At 37.4% G+C, this 19,367-nt stretch overlaps 2 long non-coding RNA genes across 4 annotated transcripts in view; one reads left to right on the top strand and one right to left on the bottom strand.

The window, feature by feature from the left end:
* LOC106498927 (uncharacterized) overlaps positions 1 to 19,367 on the top strand; it is a 292,560-nt gene that overhangs the window by 129,882 nt on the left and 143,311 nt on the right. For both annotated transcript variants that reach the window (XR_001295072.2, XR_010884643.1), the window contains exon 3: positions 5,049 to 5,120. This is a non-coding gene — a long non-coding RNA (uncharacterized lncRNA). The remainder of the gene's footprint in view (positions 1 to 5,048; positions 5,121 to 19,367) is intronic.
* The window catches only part of LOC106498928 (uncharacterized), a 55,703-nt gene that overhangs the window by 9,350 nt on the left and 26,986 nt on the right, over positions 1 to 19,367 (bottom strand). The window contains exon 3 of one of the 2 annotated variants that reach the window (XR_001295073.2): positions 16,929 to 17,016. The exons of the other annotated variant lie outside the window; for it this stretch is intronic. This is a non-coding gene — a long non-coding RNA (uncharacterized lncRNA). Of the gene's footprint in view, positions 1 to 16,928; positions 17,017 to 19,367 lie in introns of those variants that run through there. 2 annotated transcript variants of the gene reach the window in all.

The raw sequence follows: 19,367 nt of genomic DNA, 5'->3' as shown, positions 1-19,367 counted from the left end.
CTCCTGGCTAAGCCTGTCAACTCACTTCACCTGGGCCACCAGCAGGAGACCTGATGGCCATAGCTTTTTCACTGATGAAAAGAAACAAATTTGAACTGGTGACTTACAGGTGAAAGGCTTTATGACTCCTTAGCCGTGTCTGGTGCATGCATATTTCTGGTTTATTGATGCAGATTGAGAAGACTTGCTGTAATAGTGGCCTCCTGCTTTGCTTTCCAAATTTTTTTAAATGAAAAAGTGGTACATTAGCACTCAGTAGTCACACTTTGAATACCTGGGGGTCAGGTATTCAAAGCTGGGTCAAGTATTCAAATTGTGTGCATGTCTGTATATTTTAGAGCATTCTGGATCTCAGATCTCCTCCTGCAAAAAGCCTGTCTAAACACCTGTAAGTAGCTGGCCCCTAATTATTTTGTAAATAAAGCACACTTAGGGGCTAGTTGAGCTGCATCTAATAAAAGTTGTTTTCAGCCTTTCACTGCACATGAAAACCATTTCCTGGATAAAAGTGCCTAGAAGCAGCTTGCACCAGACAGCCAGACTTCATTCTTATTCCTCAGACCTTTAAATGATATCATTTAGAAAAAAATGAGAGGGAAATTTTTATATGAACCTTTGAGGTTTCCTGCTTAAATCTTCCCCTTTCCAATTCAGATACAAAAACAACAACGCTGAAAGGAAGCAGGCTTTGCCCTGTTGTAAACAAGTAAATGACTATTATCCATTGACTCTTCTCATGTAAAAGCAGTCACTATTAGCCTAAAAAATAAGCATGGGCTTTTATTTTGTTTGATTTTAAAGCTTCTTTTCTTTCTACATTTTCTATTCATGTGAAAGCGTTGTTTTCATTTTATTGGGCATATTTGCTAATTTGAGGGTGCTATTTTGGCTGTGGGTTTTCTAGGAGTTTTTATCCTCAAAATTGAGTCCCTGTAAAATAGAAATGAATCTTTTGGAAGTTTAGAGGGGCAGTTTGGATAAGCATGCTAACACTAGGGGTTAAGAGTGTTTTGAAGTCCACAGCTGAGCAGAGATGAGCTCAAGCTCTATAGTGAGTTAAGCAATGAGGGCCTGGATCAGTATCATTTAGTCCAAAACCCAGAAACTGTTCACAAGCAGTCTGTTTGTCCCCTTGTACTAGAGGTTTGCTTTTGTTTCTGTTCATGCTGCCTTTTCTTATTTTTCCTGTTTTGTTTTGTTTTTTTTAACTACTTTGGTAAGAAGCTAGAATATACGTGAAGATCCCTAAATGTGGGACATATTTTGTCAATCTCTGTTATATTCAAATCTCTTTTAGATGACAAAAAAACCCACCTTTTTGTCCAGGAAAATATCTCTCATGGATAACTTTCACAAAATAATAGGAAAGATACACTGATTCTTTAGGATTAAAAGTATGAATCTGGAGTATTTCTAAAATTTGCCTTTTAAAAGGACAATTTATACTTTGAGCCATCACTGGTGACTTTCCTCCAATTTCTTGAGTGAATTAGGTTTCAAAAGTGTGGGGTTTTTTTCTGTTGCTAACAGAATTTCTTAGAGATGGCATCTTCTCGCACAATTATTCTGTTCCCTAAGTTTAATCATCTCAGTTCTGCTGACTTAAGTGGCAAAACTGGTTTTAGTGCTTTTTGCTTCAGCTACTACTGCAGAGAAGCATCTATGAACTATTGTTATATACAAAGAGAACAATATTTAACTAAATTACAATTAGTAGCTGTTAGGCATTATCTGTCAAAATGGGGGGCATTATACATGTCACAGATGCCATTATTTGAAAATATTGCACAGATTTGCTTTACCTTCTCTACAGTAAGACAGAAATTTCCTACAGTAACTGGCATTGCCCCACAGCTAGCAGCACCACGAGCAGTAATAAAGAACAGCTGCTGAAATAGCCGTGTGCTGCAGCCTTAATGTGATATGCAGGACCTTTTATTACCAGCGATGACTGAGACCAGGACCTATGTGAAACATGTACCTGCTTAACTTGCAGACTGGTTATGTTGGTGGTATAGTTAATGGTTTACTGGCCGAGTCTTTGCATTTGTATGCCAGGCATGTTGATCTGGAACAGACATGGTGAGATTTACAGAGTCATTTTTAGAAAACCAAAATTGCTCTATGATGACTATAACAAATTTGGTTTCATAGAGTAAACCTCATCCTTTATAGATCTGTCATCATACTGTAATGGCTCATTTTACTATGAGAGGCCAAATGCTGATGCCAATTATTGCTTGACAACCTGTAGAAGCCAGTAGGTTTGGACTGGTGTAACTCAGGTTTGCACTTGGCATACAGACTACCTGGAAATCACATCATGGAAATCTGCCTGGAGACAGAGCTATAGACAGTAGCTTTTTTATTATTTAGTCCAGAAGTAACAGTTTTGCAATGGAGGAGCATTTGCTATATCCCTCCATCCACCCATCCTTAACAAACTGCTTGTCCTGTAGACTTTTTGTAGTTTTATTGTTTTCCTGTGTTTGTTTATCCATTTTGGAATTAAACTGTGCTATGGTGACATCTTCCTCAGTTACTAGCTCTGACCATGAGGGCTTACTGCAATTTTGGCTGAAGCATGTTAACATCTGTTCCTTTTATTTGGCTGTATTAAAGAAAGAGAAAAAGCAGAAGAATTAAAAAAGAAAAGACTGCTGTTGAGAGACCCACTTTGGAGAACAATTTCACTTTGTCATGCAGCAATTATTTATGAGTTTTGAATACTTTCTTGATTGTATAAAATTTTTTTTTGTGTTTCTGTACAAAATAACAAACTCAGGGAGTTGGTTCTGGAAGAAGATATATAGAGAGAGCAAATGAATTCTTTATGATGTCTCCCTTGATTCAGTTGAAAAGTTTACTTTTTACTGCATAGTTTTGGCAAGAGTGTAGGTCCAGCGCCAGGAATACCTCCCCTTTGCTCATTCTCTAATACCTGTTATGAATAAATCCTATGTGAAAACACATTAAAGTGTGTGGGATTTTTTCACTATAAAGCATTTCTTAGGTAGCAAGAAAGTGCTGTCATCTAGTAAAGCTTTGAGAGGTTGGAAGCAAACACCTGGCAAACTAAATTATTTTCTTTTGGGCTCTTGAGTTAAAGGAGATCACTTTAAAAGTTTGCTAATATTACTTCAGAATATAGTTGATCCAGCTTTACTGGGCTGCAAGCTGCCTACAGGAGTTTAGGAGTTCTAGAGTCAGAAATACTGCTGTGTAGTTCGTAAGTCCTTAGCATAAGAGGGATGGTCCCTAGGGAGGAAATGGAAAGTGCAGTGCTTTTGACATAACAGATGCCATGTGCAATTTTATTTGCAATATTGGCAGCAGCGAAGTGAAGACTTTCTTAGAAAAGCATAGTGGTCTGTAGTTCCAGGACTTTCTGTCAACTAATAAATCTCAATTCAATCTTCCAGATTGAAGATAGGCATGAATAGTTACTTTTGCTGACAGTGAGATAGGCAGTACCACAGCAGGGAAGAGAATGATGTAAAAAGAGGTAAAGAAATGCTAGCCTGACCATTTCTCTTTCTCCTGAAGAGCTCAGGGCATCAAGGCTGCAATCCAGTCACTCTGAGTGGTATTAAACTTGCAGCTGCATGTTGTTTTTGTTGGCTGGAGGCAGCCACCACTGAGGGTCATGATCTCGGTTGGAAAGAATTGTTTTTCTTTGGAGGCTAGGTAGGCCTCCAGGAACTGGAAATTAGTTCAACAGGTGACCTGAGACTTGACCAGAGACTTTTACTGAAAAAATAGTTGTTTTGAGCAAAGCCTGTGTATTTCAGCTTGCAGGGCAGGCAAAGCTACAGTGCTCAGCAGGCAATGTGGGACTCAACAGTCTAGTACTCCCAGGATAAATCCAGGATGCCAGGAATCCTGTTTGGCTATAGAATTTCGGTAGATTGTACTTACCTCTTTTCATGGCTACCTCACACTTCCTTTGGGCTGGAAATGTCTGTGGACTCAGAAAAACACAGGGTATCAAAGTAATTCACTGACTCATTTACCAAGAGAAAATGAACAGGCAAGACCATTAGCCTCAAATAGCATCAGGTCCTTAAAGAATAGGTCTAACTTGAAAATAACTTAAAAATTAAAAACAAAAAGTTAAAAACACAGAGCAGATGAATGCGTTACTAAAATTGCCTCCCAGCATAGTTCTAGCGAAAACAAAATTGTTGTGCCTTGTACGCTGAGCATAACCAAGTTCGTGCTCTCTTACACTAATGAAAAGTGGCAGGATATTGTTAGCACTGATTCTGCGATTTATTCATTGAGGTCTAGAACTCCTGGCACTTAATTTTTTCTTGCTATTTACCTTGTCAAGGTACTTACTGTAATGCAAAGAATGCGTAAGATGATTCCGTTCTCATTCCAATAGTGTTTCCTACTTACACTGAAGTAAATGGAGTGAACAAGTGCAATAACAGCTCTGTGATTGTCCATTATATTACATCAGTTTTATGCTGGGCTGGCTTATTCAGGTCATCAGAGTGACACCGGGGGTGAAACTGGAAGTTCACAAACTTGGAGGACCTATCTGCCATTAGCTGCACTGGTCAAACTGTTGGCAGATATCCTGTTGCACAGATGGCCATTCAGTAGCAATTGCAGGATGGTATATGTCTTATTGGCAAAGCATTTCTGCTTGTGTTGAATGACAAATGTCCTCTCACATATTATGGGCTTGGATCACATGCACAGTAGTCCTGTTATACTATGTAAAGAGTCCTAAAATTGGACATCAGTTATATTTTCCATAAATATTTTTATTCAGGGGGAATTTCATAAGGGGATATGTTATTATGGAACCATTTTTAGGAAGCTTTTTTTATTTTGTATAACAGGAAATCCTACAAGTCTTTTTCAGAAATAAAGCAAATGATCTCTTTTTTAATAAGCTGTTTTTTTCCCCCTGTATTCTGTCAAGTTTGGTGCAAAGGCTAGAGCATATCACCTGGGAAATTTTCCAGCTTCATCTTCAAAATGAAAGGCCTTTGCTATCAGCTACTCAGTAACTAGTAACTTTTGCTTATTTGCAGGCCTGACAGAAGCACTTCAGATGATCTTAGAAGGACATATGGATCTCCCCGAAGCTGCTCTCAGTCTCAAAGGTAGGAGAAGTTACAGTGCAAATTGCATAGTAATATTCCTTCAGATAAAATAATTTCCTCAACTAGGTTTTTATACCTTTATGTGAATTAGGCAAGTGAAAGAGGCATGAGCAAAAGAATAATGTGACTTTTAGATGATGCTCATATGTGTGTATGATGGTGCACAAAATCATTTGCACTTCACACCCATTTTTCTTTTTATACCCTTTTAAGGCCACCACAGCCAGAATTTTGTAAATGGCCTGACATGTTAGTGAGAATCCAGCTCAGAGACCTTTCATTTTTTGGACATAGCTTATTGATTTCCAAACTTATTTTCAGAACTACAGTTATGTGCTGTGGCAACTGAAACAATACCATGTTATCTACACAACAAGTTAAAACTGACCAGATCTATCAGGTGTCACAACAAACTGCCAAGTAACTTCTGGAACAAAAATGATGCATGGAGCTCCTTTAATAAAAAAAGGAAGGATCCTTCCACTAAATACAGAGTTATTATGAATCTGTGATGAAGTTCTCAAGCATTACTGGTGCGAATCAAGGATGAATCACTCAGTCTAAATTTTCGTGGCCAAGGATCCATGGTCCAAATCTTTTCATACCACCTCTTGAATTGGCTGTGCTCCTGCATTAAACCTGATGTGAGTGACAGCAGAATCAGGCCCACAGTTCTTTTTCTTACTTGAATACAAAGTAGAGAATCTGAGCATACACGGAGCTCAACTTCCACTGCCTTTGTTTCTCTATTTTACATTTTTGTAGAGGCACTTATGGCTCTGTTTCATATGTATTTTTTTGAGGCTTGCTTCTGTTCCTATTCCTATTGAATTAGATAGCAAAACTTCCACTGTCTTCAGTGAGAGTTTCATGAGGCTATTGTATTTGTTTTCGTTATTAAGAGGCTGAATAAAGCAGAAACAACAAAATCCCAGTTATTCTTAAAGCATATACTGAGTGCATATTCATTTATCAGATTTCCTTTAAAGACTGTGTATATTTGATTACTAGTTTATAAATAATATGAAAATCAAATTGATTTGAAAAGTGATGCTGGAATTAACAGACATCAAGCCTGATTCGAAAACTGGGGCTGGAAGGGTTGGGTGTGATTTTCCAGGAAGCTATATCTTAAGAGACAGAGAAGAAAAATTAAGTGAAAACTTTCTTCCTCTAACAAATCAGTGTCTTTCATTCACTATCTGAAATACCATTTCTGTGAATCAGGTCTTGGAATGGAAATCACCATGAAATGTACTTAAGCTTTAAAACATGTCAGTAGGAGGAAGAAATATATTTCTGGATTGATTTCCATTTTCATCTGTTTATATCTCTGGAGAATGATTTCATTGGAGGAACACACTGAGAGGAAAACAGCTTTTGTGTGCTGTATGATAGATTAGCACAAGTTTGCATTTCTTGTCTTGTTCCTCAAATAGTGGGAGACTACTTTTTAGCTTAAGTTTACTGAAAATGTGGTAGGACCATAAGAAGAAATATTCTAAAAAAGGTTATTCCTTTCTTTCATCAGAATTCAAAACAACAACATACCATAGGACTGCAAAGCAAATTTCTGAATTTTCAGACTAAAAAAAACATTGTACGTAAGAGAATTTTATAAGGAATATCATTAGTTCCAAAAGGGTGAAAATAGTCTTGACATACACTTTTTTCTAACAGCTATATTAGGGGATTGGACCCCAAAGTGAAAAGATTGATTCCACTTGATTTTATTCATTTTTATTTGTTGTTTTGACTTACCAATACTTTTTTGAAAAATAGTGGAGTTATTTCAAATAAAATGAAAACTTTCTATTTAATTTGGAAGTTTTGGTGGAAAAGATTCTCCGTATTATGAGTGGTGTTCCCTGACAGGTAAAAGTGAACCTGTGTTTTAGCCTGGAGGATATGTAGCAACTTTAAATTTCTTGCTGAATTGGTACTTATTTCCAAGATGCCAGCATTCATCTCAATCCCACTGTCCCCTAATACTGGTATGAATCTTTTCTAAAAGTGAAAGGATGATTTTCAATTGACACTGTGTGAATTTGGCCATTTCTTTGGATGTAGTGAAAGATTAAAAGCACCAGATAACAAGGATGTCAACATGAAAAGCTTCAGTTTTTGCCTGCTTATGCTCATAGCAATGTTTATTTACTGTCCATGTGTCACTGACCTATGTTTAACCTCAGGCTTACCTTGCATTTTGCATATTGAAGACAACAATTATTAAGTAGCTATGAGAAATGATATGGTAGCCTTGGAAAAGTCAGGACATAGAATGACTTAGGAAATGTAAAAATGAGCTTCTAAATATATCCTAACAGGCTTGCCTTCTTTTTATAGTTTATAGTAATTATATCATATTTCAAAGCAAGTATTCTATGCAGGCCTATTGATTTTTTAACCTACTTTTTGGAAAAAAAAGAAAAGAAATACGAACCTTAGTCTGTAGTTGATGTGGTCTCAGAGTTTTGGGGTCATTTGGAAGGAGTGTAACTGTAATGTAGAGGTAACGTTGCCTTGGAAAGAGTAGTTTTGCATCTCTAAAGTAAGACATTTTAAAATGTGGAAGAGGTGTATGTGTATATCTTCTTGTCTGTCTGCAAGAGGAGTCTATCTGATGATGAAATGAAGCCACATCATAAGTGAAATCATTCAATTAATATTTATGTCTATAATACATATATCTAAAATCTAGGCTTGTTTGTTTATTAATCTGCCTGATAATGAAGGACTAATAGCGTATCATATACAAATAAAATCATACAAAAGAGCAAACCCAGAATTAGCCTCAGCAGCGTTGACAGAACTATTGTACTGTACCAGAAGGACAAAGCTAAAACAATCAGAACATGAACCTTGTCAGACTGTAAATAAAAATTAGTCAGCTTTATTAATTCTTACCACATAGAATGTAATTAGACACTGAGAAGATAAAGAAAAATGCTTTATGTGTTTAAGAAAAAAAATCAACCTTCAAAACCAGTCATTCAATTAAAGCGCTAAGAAGCACAACTGTTCAGTAAAGATTAGAGACTGGTGATATATCTGAAATACCTGCATGCAGATTCTCATGTGAGTCATCAGAACGGTTTATTAGGGCAATTAGACATCTCACATGACTTATTATTGAATAGCTTTTCCTACAGTTTTCATTAACAAAACTACAGCAACATAGTTTATTTATTGCTAGGTGAAATCCGTAAGATTTGTATGTTGCAGGGCTGTACATTGTGCTGGATAACAAGAGCGTGCGCTTCCAGAGCAGCCTCAGCCTTACAGCCAGCAGCTGGCGCGTGCGCCTCCTTTTCTGTCCATATTCTGTAACCGAACATGGGGCCAGAGCGGAGTGGGGCCCTGTGCGCCCCTGCTACGTGGTGTGTTCGCTGGGCAGTGAAGTGGCCAAGTCCTCAGCAGAGGCAGCCGGTCTGTGGGACGGGATTTTCCTCCCAGGCCAAAGAGCAGGCGGAGGCCTCCCCGGAGCTTCCCCGCAGGGTGTCTGCGAGGCTGATGCATGCGCCCAGGCCTGGGTCCAGCACTGATGGCCTTTCCTTTGGTTGCTGTGTCTCTTCTGTCCCAAGCCTTTGCTAATGTAGGTGTTGTAGCTTAAACTGGTGGCATCCTCCTCTCCCCAGCCCTCAGGAGCACTCCACTTCCTCCCCTGGTGGCCTCTGAAGCTTGCAGAAAGAAAACTGTTTTTGGCATGGGAGGGTGGGATTCTTTCTTGGGTAGCCAGAACAGAGCAATCACCAGCATATCCAATGAGCTGCAGGTAATTTGAAAAATTATTATGGGTTTCTATTTTTCCTATTTCAGCCAGAACTAAGGAAGTGATATTGAAGATTGCTGTGATCTTTTGATTGTTCTATGCCTTTATTTAGGTTGTAAATGTATCTGTGCAGCGATCGCTCTTTGTAATACATTTCCAAAAAACAGTGTAAGCTTACTTTATACTATCCCTATTTTAAGCAGTAATTAATGTTGCACAATGTGCTTCCAGAGGTCATGCAAGGAGAACAATCACAGAAAAGTTAAGGTCATAACTTAGCTTTCCAGCAGAAGGTCAGGATGTACTGCTTATCTTGTATTAGGATTGCAGTGATTTAAAAGGGGCTGGCTAGTACTAAGTCATAGGAAAAATGAAGGAAACAAAATGCTGTTTTTAATTATGGCATTTTGAGTAAAGTTTTAATAGAATTTCTAAGCATCCTTTTGCAAGCATGTAGTAAAATAAGTTGAAAGGAGAAGAGTGACAAAACCTCCTCCACCAGTGACAATGTTCCAATAAAGTGTCTGGCTCAGGATTTCCCCAAAACTGCTGCATACCAGAAACAAAGAAGCTTGTCTTGTAAATTTTGTTTCTTAAACATTTTCTTTAAGTATCTGTTGTTGAAACATGTTACAGATAGTCCTGTTAGAGATAGTGTTCTGAGGTAGGTGGTCTGATCCACCATATAATTCTTAATTTTCCATGCTTAGTAGAGCATGGAAGCATATTGTCCTCTTCAAAATCTAGTAAGCTAAAATCAAATAAATCAAGTTATCTTATTTACAACATTTCTAGAAGGTCAAGTTTGGTGATCTTACAATAGGACCACTGGAGATCTGCAAAGAAGAACATTTTTGAAAACACATATGGCGTATTTGGAGGAATACATCTCTGATGTATTAAACAAAAAGATGGAGTTTGATTTGGTTTCTTCATTTCTGCAGAAGACATCCAATTTTCTTTTACACAAGCCTTGACTCTCAGCTGTTGCATGAAACCCATGCTGAGGTTTGTAGGCAGAAAGCCTCTTTCTGTGGTTGCCAGGAGAATGGTGTATTTACACAGAGGGGGATCAAAGATTAGAAAAGAGCAGAGGTTTTGGTAAAGAGGATCCGATTGAGATCAGATGAGAAGGGAAGAAGGGGACTTCACACTTTGTCCCCTTGACCTTATAAAATCTGAGAGAAAGTTGTGGAATTGAAGATTTAGAAATAATATGTGTAGATTTGCCCGTTCTGTTTGTTCTCTGTATTAGGAGTAAGTTGAGGTTTTTTTTACTAATAGTTTTTGTTATTTTTGTGGCAGAAATTGATTCAGTTCAAATAGATTTTATGTCTGCAGAACAGAGGGGTTTCCCAATCTGTTCTTGGATAATGGCAGCTTACATTATGTTAATTGTGGAGTACTGAAAGCTCAAAGTATGTAGTCTTTGAATTCACACTTTCAAAAAGCATCCAGATCAATGTGAATTTGCCTTTGCTCTTTTCTTTGAAAACTTGTTATTTGGTTTTAATGAGTCCATGAAAATAGAACAGAAATAAAACATTAAAAAGCCAGATGAGAGGTGGAGGTTCATATAAATTCCTTCTTGTGCACATGTGAGTTAGGGCGGAGGTGTTCAGTAGATCTTGTTACCATTGTTGGGATTAAAAAACCAACAACAAACTGCACAGGTCCCTACAAACGGTTCAGAATATTGCATTGCAAATGAATAAGAGCACAGAATCAGATTCCTATTATACCTTTTCCCTTTGTCTGGATGAATACAGTCATTTAGTGATGGTTTTTATTCTTTTATATGTTCACTTTATTTTAGCAATGCATTTTAGCTGTTTTAGCAATTCTACCTGTATTAAGGGAATACACATTCATCGTCTGTGCTCTCTCACAATGCGTTTAGCCTCCCTATTATCCACCCTGGAATAAAAATGAATCAGGAATTTCTGAAAAATACAAATTTGCTAGTGATGTGGAACAGTTATTGAACTGCAGTGTAAGAGAAGCTTCCCATGCCAAAACCCTGTGATGTGTTTTCAGGTGACAAGTTAGCAAGAAAGTGATGATAGGAGAACCCTGTAAATCTCTGAAGCTCCCAGAGGGAAGCTTGTTTATTAGATCTTTAAAGTGACTATGGTATGCTTATGTTAAAGTACTACAACTAGAATGTTTTCCAAAGAAAAATTCAGTTCCTCAAAAATCCATATGCAGGCTGTTTCCAGCAAAATTTTGATATTGCCAAATGTTTCAATTTACAGCTGGAAAAACTGAAGCAAGTATTTTGCTGAGCTTCAATCAGAATATTTCAAACATACACTACAATACTAATTCCCAGGGTTTGGGGAGCCTTGGGTTCTGGTTACTGTGAAATACACCTTGAGTTGAAGCCAGTGTTATAATAGTTAGCTGCAAGTACCATCATTTCATGGAGAAAACCTGCTCTGATTTTTCCCTACATGTTCCTCATTTCTCTTCAGGGACCAACACATTTTTACTGGAGGTGATGGGGAGGAAGGAGTGAAAAACCCCAAGAACTCAAAGCAGCTCTGCTCCCTCATTGCCCTTCATATGTTGTGCAAAACATAATAGTTTTTTTTTCACTCTTTTTCCACTCCCTGTGTTCACTCTGTCTTCAAACCTGAAAGGGGAGAAATATGCCCCATGAGATCCAGGGAAGTGTATTACACAGAGTAATTTGCTGCCTAGGGAATGACTGGGTGGGCTGATAGGAGGTACAGGGAGAAGAGAGTCTGGGAGTACTTGCCCTCCATGCCATTCTTCACCAGGATGTTAGGCTCCTCTGAGTGTGTAAGGCTTGGATCACATAGCAGGACATGATGCTTTCTGTGTCTTACTTCAGGATTCATGTGCTACTTGTTATTGGTAATGAATCATTGCTGACATGAAAGGAGTCAATGATATCTGTCTAGTTTCTTGTGCATTTCTACCAGTTGCAAAGACATTGTTCACTCAATCAGTAGCCTAATTTGCATTATCAGAGCACAATGCAAAGATTAAGGGAATGTGTAAGAATGAAATCCTCCCTTTCTGCTGGAAATGGTTATTCCCAGCCAAGATTAGACCTACAGCAGAGACATGAAAGATCTCTTTGGTAATAATGCATTGAGAAGATGTCTGATTATAGGACTGATGCAGATCATATCATTGCCTTTCTTAAATTAATACAAATCAATTTCTTTTATGCAGTTAATTATCAGAAATCTCCTCTGCATTGCCTTGTACATCACTTTTTGTGGTTAGGATTATGTCACAGAAAGAAGCTGCCAGGCAAGACGCAATGGAAACCTGCAGAGTCTGCCAAAATTTGGGTTTGGTGATGTCGATGTGTAGAATTTTCTGGCATGAAAAATGAAGTGAAAATTTATTGTGGTAAGTGATGAGGAGAAAATGGTAATGGTATATACTTGTGATTGCAGTGTGTTAGGAATGAATCGTATAAATCCCTGACCATGGACCTGAGAACATGTGAGCATTGAATGAGCTTCAGAAAGAGGATGTGCCAAAACCTCAGCTGGTATAAATTGATACTGTTCCCTTCAAGCCAGTGAAGTTACACTTATTTACATCAGTCAACCATCTGGTCTTGTATTTTAGGAACTGAATTTGGTTTTCAAGAATCTGGAATTCAACCAGTCTCTGGATTACTTTTAATTTTAAAGTGAAGGAATTTGAATTATCCTTTGTTCTCCCTTTAAAGTCTCCTCTTAGTTTCCTCACTGCACCTCCTCCTCTCCCTTCTCATCCTAGCAGATACTCCTTTGGTATGCAAGACTGGTTTCTCCTCCTTCTCCTTTTGTTAGAAGGCTGCTGGTCAGGGATGCTTCACATGGAATTACTGTTCAAGTAGAAACAGAGCTGTAGATGTGAAAGAATAACCGCCTCTCTTGCACTGTGTTATCTGCAGGTGCATGTGGGCACTCAGAGTGCATCCTGGCTTGCTCCAAAGAAGGCAGAATAGCAACCTAAGAATCCCAAACTGTGGTCTGTTTTACTTAGTCGTATTTAGAGGTTTATGGAAGTTGTAACTACCTTCCAGTAATGAAACTGATTTTTTAACTTGGTTTGGCCTTTGGGGGGGGGTACAAAGATATACAATTTTATGCTTCTAGATCTTAATTCGTGTAGGAGTGTCCTGGGGCTTGGTGGAAGTTTGATGGGTTGAGCAGTGGAGGGAGGTGACAGAAATCACATTCTTAGGAGTTTGGTCAAGAAACTTAAATGTAATTCTACAAAAGAGCAGTGATGATTATAATGTTCTTCCCTTTCCACTGGCATGAAATTAAGACCTTTGGAAGTTTTTCAGAGTAAAACTTGAGGAAGAGAACTCCAAGGCACTGAAGAGTGCACACTTAGAGATAAGGGATCTGAGAAACCCAGGTTCATTTCCTGGCTTTCCTTTACTCAGATAAGTAAGACTGTCTCCCATGTCCCCAGTGAGTGCCCCCCACTACTCAGCTGCAATGTCTTTCTCCCATGATTTGTCCAGAAATTCCATCCAGAACCCAAGAAATACATGTGTTTGTGTTGTTTCTCTGTTGTTTCAGAGACATTGACAGTCTCTGAAATGGAAAAATTACTGATCAGTTCTCATTACTACTGAGCAAGCTTATGTTACTGGAATGTGCTATGGGACTAGAGACTACTGAGAATGATTTCTGGACCAGCTTGATGGCCTTTGAGTTTAATATGAATAGACAACTCAGATTCCCCAGCAGAAACTTAGAAAAGTTGTTCCTCTTTCTGTATTAAAGCTTCAGCTACTTGAATCAAGAAATGCCCAGAGGAATGCAAACACAAACATAACTTTCCCAAGCTATGGAAAAGTTTACTTGGCTTTGGTTTAAAATCTGAGAATAGGTTCTGAGTTAGTTTTGACTTTCTCCAAATACACATGCTTAGCCTAATTATACATTAAACTGTTTTTAAAGACTGTTTTCTTTGAGTCTTCAAATTTCGGAACAGTGTCTTTAAATGCACATGCTCTTATTATATGCCGTTAACTCCAAATTGTTCTCTGCAGTGCTAGATTTTCTGTTTTTAAAACATATCTTTTACCTGCTTTCCTTTATTAAGTATGACCTTAGATTACCTATCTTCTTTCTTTGCCTGCATGCTCTTAGAGATGCAATAGTTGGTCGCTTGCTGCTACTTTCATTTTAAATCCAAGTCCTGGCTGAAAATGTTTTTATTTATAATGCAGCAGTGGGGACACCTGCTCATGACATGTGAGAGCATTCTGATGACATAACCAGCTACCAATAATAGAAACAGCACCCTGGGCCTTCATTATACGCCATGTGATGCTTCTGCAGCACTGCCAAGTCAAACATAATAATTCCACCCACTGAGAAATAACTATTCTCTGGAGAGGGAGCAAGTGAGCAAGCAACGGAGAGATGTTGTTTATGAGTACTCAGTGACTTCTGAATATCGCTATGTAATACAGTTGACTTTGGTGTCAGGTGTTCCTTCTGCATAGATGTTTGGATCCAAGACTACTATGAAGAATTTTAATGTGTTCTTCTTCCCTGAGTCTTTTATATTTTGAAGGGATTAGAATTGTAAAAATTAAGGAAAGTGTTTACAGCAGAAATAGTTTCAGTCCTTTTCCTATTGAAATCTTTTGTTTGGGCCCTACTTTACTTTTATCCACTCTTTTAAGCTCTTATAGTAGTGAGATTGTTGACTTACAGAGAGATCACCATTGCCTTTCATATCCCTGTAAAGGCTTCTGTGCCAAATTGACCCTTGCAGGACCCACAGTCTTTTCACAGTCTGCACCGTGAGATATCAGGTGCACAGAGTATTGCATTTCTCAAGGAAACAATGCTTTGCTGTCCTGGAGCCGTGCTCGGACACCCTAGTGTACTGCTTTGTTATCTCCTGCTAACCTGATGCTGTTAATGTCTGTGTCACCTCTGTACAGATATCCTCAGTTTGGCATTGGTCCATGATAAAGCTATGAAATGGATCTTTGTTTTTGTTTGGTTTTTTTTTGCTGTGGTGATATTTTTATATCCGCTAAGACTAGTCTGATTTCTGAAGATCTTCATTAGGATTAAACATACAGTTTCACTCCTTGAATAGCAATAGTGAAGGTAACCTTCTTCCAAGCTGCCATCGTTGCTTGTCACAAATTGGTTATCAGGGCTATGTTTGGTGTATGAGGTGCATACAGCACAATAGGATTTGACCTGCTGGCTAGTGTATCAACTCTCTGGCAGATCTGTTTTTTTCATAAAAAGATCAGAGTTACTAAGTTACTTTCCGCAAGAATGATTTTCTCACCTAGATGTTATAGTTTCACAACTAACAGCATTTCCAGTTTTTTGGAAACTGTACAACATCCTGAACACTCTTGATTTACATACCAGGTGGCAGATATGGAAAGTTTCTGCGCTCCACAGTGGGGAAAATGAGAGAAAGGAGTTTACAAATGCATAAAGAAAGAAAGAGACTGAGAACAAGTATTCCTTAAAGTATTAAATGTTCCTTAAGTATTAAAGATCCTTAAATTCTTTTTCCCTCTTCTGCTATTTGCAAATTTGCTGATTTTAACTAATTTGTTATTCAGAATTGCTCAGCAATGTTCCAAGTTAGGAAATGCCTCTGGACTGTTCGTAAATGGTATTTTCCCCATGTCTTTGCTATTTGTTGTTATTCTCACTATATGTTACCATGGCAATATTCTTGTGCCATGATTGGATAAGTATGCCTAACAAAGAGAAGGAGACTATGATCAATTTACTATGCTTTTGACATAATGTGGTGAATTTAGAAACTTTCTTTCTCCTGAAAAGAAGAAAGGTGACAAGTTTATGGAAGTTTTAGGAGTTTTCTAAAGAAGGCAGCTGCTGGCACCAAAAATAAGTTTACTTTCCTCAAAGAATGAGTACTAGTATGAGCCTCGAACAAATGCCCTTTGCAGTCAATTTCAAGCAGATATTGTTCACACACAAATGTTTTGTAAACAGAAATACATTCGGGGCAAGTAAATAATGAGTCAAAAATCATTTTCTGATTCACTGTACAGTTCTTGTATGGTTTTGCCACTGCTCATCTAGCTCTAAATATTGCCATTCTCTAAAGTATGCCTTCACTGAGACAAATAATGCTGTCGCTCTAAGAAGCATTAAAAAGTGGTAAAAATGAGTTTGTTTAAGAAGTTCTCATGCTTTTTTTGGCCAGCAAAATAAAACTGCTCATCAAAGGATTTAATCTTTCTGGTTTATATTGGTCAGTGGATTTCAGTGGGTACCTTTTCTGTTTGCTGTTCATCTTCTCCTGTACTATGTGAAGGCTTGTTCTATGCTTAGCAATTCACTTTTTCTTTTTCAAGCTGGTGTCTTTCTAAACCTAGTAACAGCCAACTTGTTCTCACAAGATATAGTTCAATTCCACCTGTCGGTGCTACTCACTTATCCCAGGGATATCTGCCATGGGACCCCACTCTGCCAAGCTACTACAGCAAGCTCGAAGAAATCCAAGGAGAAGGTAACAATAAAGCCTGCAGGGACGCATTAACATCTGTGTGCTGTGCATTGCTCCCTTAGTGGAATCATATAGAGTTTAAAGGATCAGTGCTGTATGATCCCAAATATTTGGCATTTTTAATAGTTCAGATAAATAACTTCTAAGAAAAGGATCCACTTAGTAAAAGACTCAGAAACTGAAAGAAAGGATAGATTGCTCAGAGAGAGATAATGATAGATTTGAAGGCATTGATTAATGGTTTTTTTAGTAGTGGTGACTGTTTTGGGGGGAAAAGAAAAAGATTTTTCGCTTTGTTTCAGATGCTTTCAGTGTCAAACATGCTGTTAATTCTGAAAATAATAAACATTTTTAGGATATTTCTTCTGATCTTAAGAGGGACAGAGTACACATGCTTCTGATGGAAATGAGTGGTAACAGTGAGTGCTCAGACCCATCAGTATTAGGAAATAACTAAATTCTTTGGCATCCAAATGTTATACATGATACTCCATCTGCCTTTGTATCAATGGGAATTTTACCTATGAGTTAGGTGGGGTGAAATTTCCATGATCCTCTTGCCAAAGTTGGTAGATACAACTCCAGCAACCTTCAAATACCATGTCTGAATTTGACCTAGAAGGGAAAGGATGGATAAATTTATTATTTCTGTTAGCAAATTTTCCAAGAGAGTTGGTAAAATGAAGTTACATTTTAGCTTCCTGAAGCTAAGATTCAGCTTTTAAGTGCTTTCAGAACTAGTAGTGTAGCTATGGTAGCAAGTAAAATTTTTAGAGAAAATCCCTTGAACCATAACAATGAAATTACTGTAATAGATTTCCTTTGGAAAGCATATAGCAACTGCAGCACAGTGTTCTTTTTATACTCTAATCTATACATCTTGCTCATTCCTTACTTGACAGATTTTCTTTTCTGGGTAAGCATTTTGAATGGGACTAGGACATTATTGTTATCCAGGGTAGATTTTTATGATGTTTGCATATTAAATCAGAACTAGTTATCTTGATTTGAAAGGAGTTATTACAGATCAGAGCCAGCATAATGCATTGGAGTAGAGGAAAATAAAAGCTACATTTTGGTTATGGATTATACCTGCCTAACCAGGTTTTTAATTCTGTAACATATGTGTGAAAAATAGTGTGGCACCTGTCTGAGGAGTCCAACATCTGTATAAAGAAAGCTGTATGAAGTGCAGTTGGCTGTAATAATTAGGAATAATTAGGACAAAGCTGAAATTACAGCCAGTATCTTGCATGGAGAACTTACTGGTTTTTGCTAATGGACAAGAAAAATCTTAGTATCAGAGCCCAGCTATCACAACAGTTTCTGGAAGGACCCAACACAAGATATTTTGGGATACCTTTGTTATGAGGAATTGGAAGACTGAAGGATGGCAGCTAGCCTAGTAACATATGCAAGAGGTACACAAAAGCAGGCTAAGGTCAGAGTAGAAATCATTAAAAAGTGGGAGCATACCAAAGGAAGAAAGAGCCGTTGTTGAGACCCAAGTGAAAGCACGCTGAAGAGAAATGATCTTCATAAATGAAAACATCATGATAAAAGACGCCAGTTCCTGAATGATCCCTTGTCAGACATGTTAGAATGGGCGTCTCAGGATTACATTACCTCCCCTTTAATCATTAGCTAATTGCTGCTGCTTTGTGTCAGCAGGTAGGTCTTTATATCACAGCAGTCCGTGGCACAGAACTGGCCCGTGTTTGTTAATAGTTTCATTTGACAGTTGTTGTAGCTTCATGAGAAGTTCTTTGGTAATATGAGTCCTATCCTAGAATTAAATAGCATATCACCAAATATTGGAGTTTCGTACTATCTTTTCAATTCAATAAGACTTTAATTATGTCTCATTATGTAACTATAGGGAGTTTTAACAACTTTCTGTATACATTTGTGTTTTTCTGTAAGTTACCATTTCAATTTTGAAATTGGTAATTCACACCAAATAGGGAAATAAATGAAGACTAGTTTGTTAGCGTAATAAAATAAACTGTAATGTTGATAGTTCATTATTGTAAATATTATCTGAATGGGTTTGGGTTGAAATATGTGACTGGCTTATAGAGCTCTACATCTGGAGTGACTTTCTTGAAGTCAGAGTAGTTGCTGTAGATTTACCTCTTCATTAATGATAGTAAAATGGGTGTGAATTTCATATGGTTACTTTATAAGGAAAACATAAGACACAGTCATACTTATTAGTAAAATGTAGCCCGAGTAGCTAAGTGTGAAGACATGTGCTGTGTTTGTTTAGCTGGAACTTAGAATTTTTGTACTACAGGAAATCTGTAGTAGATTCCTATATAACGTTTTCAAAACTGTTTTCATTTTCACTTGGAATAAGATCTGAAAAATACTTATGAAATATTATTTCAGAAGGAGTTCGAACTATTACTTCAAAAACAATTTAAAAAGGCTATATAAAATATCTTAAGATATCTGAATTGTATTTGTATTTTTACATTATTTTTGATATGTCACTAATAGTGCATAACATAGCATCCACCATATGGCATGTCATATTAGAGTTTAATTGAACATACCAGAGATGTGACATAGCAAATTATGAACCATAGGTATGTCGTAAAATAATGTAAAAATAATAGAAATGATACAAGTTTTAGGTAACTTAGAACACTCTTTTTGGAAACAAAATTCCATTCTCTTCCAGAAGTAGAAAATCCTGAAATGTGAAACATTCCTTTAAAATATTTAGGGAACTTCAGCAAAATTATTACTACCTCATAATCAATATTCATTTAGTGAAAATGCTATTTGTCAAACGAACAGTGTTTTGAGAGAAACATTATGACCAGCAGTTATAGTATGTGAACAGGTAATGCTTTATTTTTTTATTAAATATTTGGGACAGAAATACCATGGCTAAATTCTCAAAGCAGATAAAGCTGATTATTTCCAAATAGCTTTCAAGTAAATTTAACAGACTGATG

The sequence above is a fragment of the Apteryx mantelli genome, chromosome 7 (assembly GCF_036417845.1).
Source record: "Apteryx mantelli isolate bAptMan1 chromosome 7, bAptMan1.hap1, whole genome shotgun sequence".
Classification (NCBI taxonomy): Eukaryota; Metazoa; Chordata; class Aves; order Apterygiformes; family Apterygidae; genus Apteryx; species Apteryx mantelli.
This window is presented reverse-complemented; position numbering and strand designations above follow the sequence as displayed.